Source organism: Neltuma alba, unplaced genomic scaffold, assembly GCF_004799145.2.
Source record: "Neltuma alba isolate B1F8T4 unplaced genomic scaffold, ASM479914v2 tig00012199_pilon, whole genome shotgun sequence".
Taxonomy (NCBI): Eukaryota; Viridiplantae; Streptophyta; class Magnoliopsida; order Fabales; family Fabaceae; genus Neltuma; species Neltuma alba.
This window is the reverse complement of record NW_021636739.1, coordinates 1-6166: the sequence shown is the minus strand read 5'-3', so window position 1 is coordinate 6166 and position 6166 is coordinate 1. Positions and strand designations below refer to the sequence as shown.

The 6166-nt window shown below is 38.6% G+C and overlaps 1 pseudogene; it reads left to right on the top strand.

Annotated features, from left to right (window-relative positions):
- The first annotated feature begins 744 nt into the window (after positions 1-744).
- On the top strand, positions 745-6041 carry LOC114724796 (65-kDa microtubule-associated protein 6-like; annotated as a pseudogene).
- Positions 6042-6166: the final 125 nt, after the last annotated feature.

The window sequence follows — 6166 nt, the reverse complement described above, 5'->3', positions numbered from 1 at the left end:
TAATCTTTTCGTTTATTCATTTATTTATCTTCTTCTCCGTTGTCCTTTTACTAAAACTTCAACGTCAAAAACGCTACTTGAGTCACTACAATGTCAAATCTCCAGGCTTCTGTTCACGCGCTTTCATCAGGTCATGCACTGAAATTCTACTTTTATTGGGCGGTGGATGCCACGCTCCGTTTTGAGGGTAAGGAGGGCATATACCCCTGCCCTGAAACAACTCTGCAGATTCTCACACTTCCATGACTTCCATGAGAGAACTGAGAGAAAATAATAATACCCACTTCCACTTGTTGGCTAATGTGCGCAGATCCAACAATTTCCAGAAACAAAACTCCTTCTTTTTAGTCTTACCTGCTACATCGGCGCATTTTAGCCAACCACCAAACCCTAAGAAAGCATTATCCTTTCTTCTTTGCCTCTTGGCTTTGCTGCAGCTTTTTCTTACTAACCTAATCCGACAAGAACAATAATAATCATGACAATCATTTTTTCCCACTGAGCCACTTTACCCCCATGTTCTCTCTTCCCTCCTCCCTTTACAGATCCTGTTATAACTTTTCTGAAATTTTCTTTTTTGGCTAAAAGAATTTGAAAAGAGAGAGTTTTTCTTCGAGCTTTAGATCTGGTTAAACTGAGCTTGTTTGGAGCAATGGAAGCACCCAATGTTTCTTGGTCTTTGTCCTTTCTTTGACCTAGACTACCCACCGAGTTCTTGCTTCGTCTTTAGATTCCGTCCGTAGGCTCTTCCTTACCAGGCTCTGTTTCTAGGAACTTGTAGTTCAGTCTTGCGCTGCCTTCTTGGCGTTTACGCAGGTGTTGCTCTTACTGGTGGCTTCCCTTCACATATTCAGCTCTACTTTCACAGAGCGAAAGATTTTAAGAGAGAGAAGCTGAGACTTCTGAATAATGCTGACCATTGGAAATCCTACCACCGGTCTCCGTAACAGCACTACCTGCGCTGCTTGCTCAGAGAACTTGAGGTCTTTCTCTCTCTTTTGTTCTGTCATTGCTCTGACTTCACGGTTTGCTCAGTAAACTCCAGGTGTTCTAAGTCTCTGGATTTTTTGGGTTTCAGAGAAGAATGGAATTGTGTTGTTCTCCTCGATGAAGAACTTGCTTCTAATTATTTGTTTTCGATACCTATTGTTTTACTCCTTCGTGGCGATTCTCTCCCCAATGATGTCTTATTTCCCCTTCTATTTAATTTTTTGGTCCATAATGAATCATAATATCTTATAAAGTTGACATACATTTGGGTCTCTTTTGGTTTTTTTTATAAGGGGACATGCTCTTTGTTCTGTTATTTCCTCTTGAGAAGAACTAGGCTAAGAACGCTTCTTTTAATTTTTTGGGGCTACCCTTGTCGTGATGATCAGTGTTTTCTCGTGTAAAATATATTCGTATAATTGAAATGGATTTTCTACAATTAGGTTACTTTCTAATCGCAATTCTTATGATTTAGATCATTGGGTTCCACATTAATTCTTGGTTTTGCTTTCTTCTTTTGCAGTTCGTCTATTATCAGATGTTTTTCTTTTCTAAATTTGTGCTTGTTGATCCTGTTTCCAAAATGATGACTGGAACGATTTACATTGCAGTTAATAGAGTTTGAGGTGCTCTGTTTCGGTCCTTTTTTTAACATAATTTTATTAAACGTTATCACATTAGTGGGAAGCCAGGCCTTGCGATTTCTAGAACATCTCTTGCCTGCGCTTAGCCGAAAATGAATTCACACGCACAGAGAGAGGGAGAGATGGGGATAGAGATTGAGAGATTAATGACTAGGATATCTTAGTAGTTCTTTTTTTTCAATGTTCCCATTTTCTGTTATTCTTTTCCCTTTTCCTTCTGTTGCTTTTAGTTTCTCATGTTATGTGGGTTGATTGCTTGCATTGTTTGAGATTGAGAGATGGGGATAGAGATTGAGAGATTAATGACTAGGATATCTTAGTAGTTCTTTTTTTCAATGTTCCCATTTTTGTTATTCTTTTTCCCTTTTCCTTCTGTTGCTTTTTTAGTTTCTCATGTTATGTGGGTTGATTGCTTGCATTGTTTGTGCAGCAAATATGGAATGATATTGGAGAAACTGAAGTGGATAGAGACCGCATGTTGTTGGAACTTGAGAGAGAATGCTTAGAAGTTTACAGGAGAAAGGTTGATGAGGCTGCCAACACCAAAGCACGCCTTCATCAGACTGTTGCAGCCAAGGAAGCAGAGCTTGCAACACTAATGGCTGCTCTTGGAGAACTTAATATGCATTCACCGGTAAGATGACCATCCTTGACTCGATCTATCCATTAAGTAAAAACAGAAAAAAAATCCTCTTAATGTCCAGCATTTAAGTAATTGGCTGTCAAAAAGCATATTTATGGAAGGAAAAGACACCAGAAAATGGTGCTCAGCTAAAGATGGTGTTGCAAAAAGTGAACTTTCAGGAATTGTGGATTTTGGAGGGAAAAAATTTGAAAGAATAAGGTAGCATTTAGTGCGGTAGTCACAAAATATGCCTGATCATGTTTCTGGTGATGAATATAGGCATGCAAATACTTTCATGCATTAAGATCCATATATGTTGAGCAATGGATCTTTGTTGCAGTTAGTATTTTCTTTGCATTTTTCCTTTCAGGTTTAGGGAGAAACGGAATAAAATTGGGCATAAAAAATATTACTAGTTTTTTTATTAACTAGGCGGGTTCCTGTACATTTTGCGGAGTTTGAAAAATGAGCTGTTCTATTTACAACTTGTGAATAACATGCTATGTTGAAGATTTTATATATGATTGTTGTTTCATGTTGTATGAATGGCGAAACTTCTAAAATAGATGCTTGGCCGGGCTGTGTGTCAGAACTGAGTTAGTTTTAGGCGTGATTCAAAGTATACATATCAGAGATGCATCTTAGACGGTGCAATATTGTTTTAGGTGCAAGTTTTCTTGAATTTTACTTGAGAGGGTGCAAAATGTCCTTGTGTGATCTGACTTCCTTATCTGGTCGTCTGATGAAATTTACAGATCAAGATGGAGAAGAGATCTTCATCCCTGAAGGAAAAACTTGCATCAGTCTCACCATTGGTTGAAGATTTGAAGATGAAACATGAGGAAAGACTGAAACAATTTGCTGATGTAAAGGCTCAAATAGAAAAGATAAGCGGCGAAATTTCTGGATACCATCCTGCCATCAGCACATCAGCGCTTGTTGAACAGATCTGTCCCTTAGAAGACTTACTGAATTTCAAACACATCTTCGCAGTCTTCAAAAAGAGAAGGTATAGAAGACTCTTGAGACTCCTTGAGGTAGTTCCGCAGATCATGATTCAAGGAAATAATCTCTGATGGGGTTAATAGTCACATGCCATCCGCTCAACTCCTTTGTTGTTTTTTACCTCCTTTACCATTACACTTCATTACTATGGTAGCTGCAAATTTAATGCTACCACTCATTTTGTCCTAAAAGCCCCTCCTGTGGGATATACAAGTCGGACCTTTTTTTTTTGGGGGGGGGGGGTGGTTGGGAATGGGTGGAATCTTTTTCATGTGTGAAGATCAAACCTATCGATTGCCATGCTGTTCCACTTCTCACATGCTTATGCATTTACTGGACTTGTTCTTTGCAGTCTGACCGCCTTAATAAGGTCTTGCAATATGTGAATGAGGTGCATTCTCTATGTGGTGTGCTTGGATTAGATTTTGGCCAGACAGTGGGTGATGTGCATCCAAGCTTGCATGGGACTGATGTGGAACAATCGACTAATATAGTAATAACACGTTGGAAGGTCTGGAGCATACCATTATGAGGTTAAAAGCAGAAAGGAAAGCTCGCATCGGAAGGTATTCCATATGCACCACTCTTAATTTTTCTTCTTCATATCTTTCTAACCTTTTCTTCCTTTTTTTTTTGGCCCTTTTCTCCTATATCTTTGATTTTTGAAGTATCTTTGAAAATGCAGCTGAAGGATATTGTTGCTAAACTGTTTGAACTTTGGAATTTGATGGATTCATCAAAAGAAGAGAGGAACGGTTTCTCAAGTATCACTTCTATTCTTGGATCTTCAGAATCAGAAATCACAGATCGAGGAGCTCTTTCCCCAGAAATGATAGAAAAGGTCTCAGTGCTTCTCTCCCTTCCCTTCAATTGATTTTTTTGGCGTTTAATCCCTAGATGTAGGGGACCAAGATTGATATGCAATTTTACAGGCATCAGCAGAAGTGGAGAGGCTAGCGAAGCTGAAAGCAAGCCGAATGAAGGAACTTGTTTTGAAAAGGCGGTCAGAGCTAGAAGAAATATGTAGATTGACTCATATTCAACCTGATACAAGCACTGCTGCTGAGAAATCTAGCGCATTAATAGATTCTGGTTTGTTTCTTGGTTCCTGCCATGATTATTGCAGATTAATTTGAGAAGAACAGACCTTTCTGAAGGTTGCTTTTTTTCACAGGCCTAGTTGATCCTTCTGAACTATTAGCAAATATTGAAGCCCAGATTACAAAGGTGAAGGATGAGGCTTTGAGCAGAAAAGAAGTCACAGATAGGATAGATAAGTGGCTTTCTGCCTGTGAAGAGGAGAATTGGCTTGAAGACTATAATCAAGTAATTTGGACCCTCATTATTTTTTAGCCATCTTTCTTTGTGTTTGTCTTCTCTCTACCAAATTACACTTAAAAAAAAAAACTCATTATACATTATAAGTATTGCAGTTCAAATAAATATTATTGAAATGATACGGTTTATGAAGCAAAACTACTGTTAGATCAACTAGCTTGTTCTCTTAAGGATGCCAATGATTTTTCAGGATGATAATCGGTACAATGCTGGAAGAGCGCTCACATTAATCTAAACGTGCAGAAAGAGCAAGAGTGACTGTAAGCAAAATACAGGTAAGCTTTCATCATAGCCTATAATTGTTGACGATATTTTGGAGCATTGGTAATTGTGTATTCTGTTTTCAGCAATGGTCGACAATCTTATCTACAAACACTAGCCTGGAAGATGAAAAGAAGACACATTTCTTTATGATGGGGTGAGTCCTGAAGTTTAAATACTTATTGCTTTTTTCTGCAGTAATTCTTTTAAGACATTGAACATGAATGACGATATATATGCAGGTGCGATTGGTGTCTATATTGGAGGATTACAAGTTGACCAGACTACAGAAAGAAGAAGAAAAGAGAAGATCCAGGGTAAGTTACTAATTTTATCAACACTGGACATCTCACATAAACACTTGTTATCCGGAAATTGACGTCTGAACATAGTGATCAGATGGTGACTTAGTATGCAATATTGATTATATTCAACCCATTTACACATGATAATAAATGGAATATTATCAAATTCTATGAGAAAGTCGTTCGTGTTTATCTGCCTTTCCCCATTATATAGTTAGTTGGTGTGAATATTCTTGAATCTCGTAGGACCAAAAGAAGCTGCAAGATCTACTCAATAACCAAAAGGAAGCCATGTATGGGTCCAAACCTAGTCCAAGAAAAAGTAACAGCTTCAGGAAGACAAATGGGTATCGGTCCAATGGCAATGGGTCAATGACTCCTACACCTCGACGCAACTCAGTTAGAAGCGGATCATCTGAACTTCTTACACCGCGTTCATACTCTGGACGCCAAAATGGATATTTTGAGATGAGAAGATTGTCTACTGCTCCTCTGAACTTTGTGGCTATCTCTAAAGAAGATACAATGTCTTACGCATCTCTCTGTGGTTCGGAGCCTGGATCCCTCCCCAGGGCTAACTTAAGAAAACAGACAAGGTACGTCAGGCTTCAGTTTTCGTTGTTTGAACCCTTATATTGTTGTTATTCACAACGACTTGGTCCTGGTGAAAAAGTCCTTGAGAATCCAAAGCTACATGTCCACCGATAGACCTGGAATTTAATATCAAAATTATTTTTGCTTGTTCAGGGATCGCATACTATCTCCTTGGCCGTGCCTAGCGTAAACCTTGTGAATATGAGGATTGTATACAGTTATGTGCTTGTAATAAACGGAGATATACATGAGCAATGATTACTGGCAATTGAGGACACAGATTTGGATGTTTATGGTTTGAAGATGATCAAGCTTCTGGGAAGCATTGATCGATAGATGCTCGTAGGGACAGTTCAGGACTCCTCTTGCCATCTAACTAGGATAGCTTTACTGACCGCGTATAA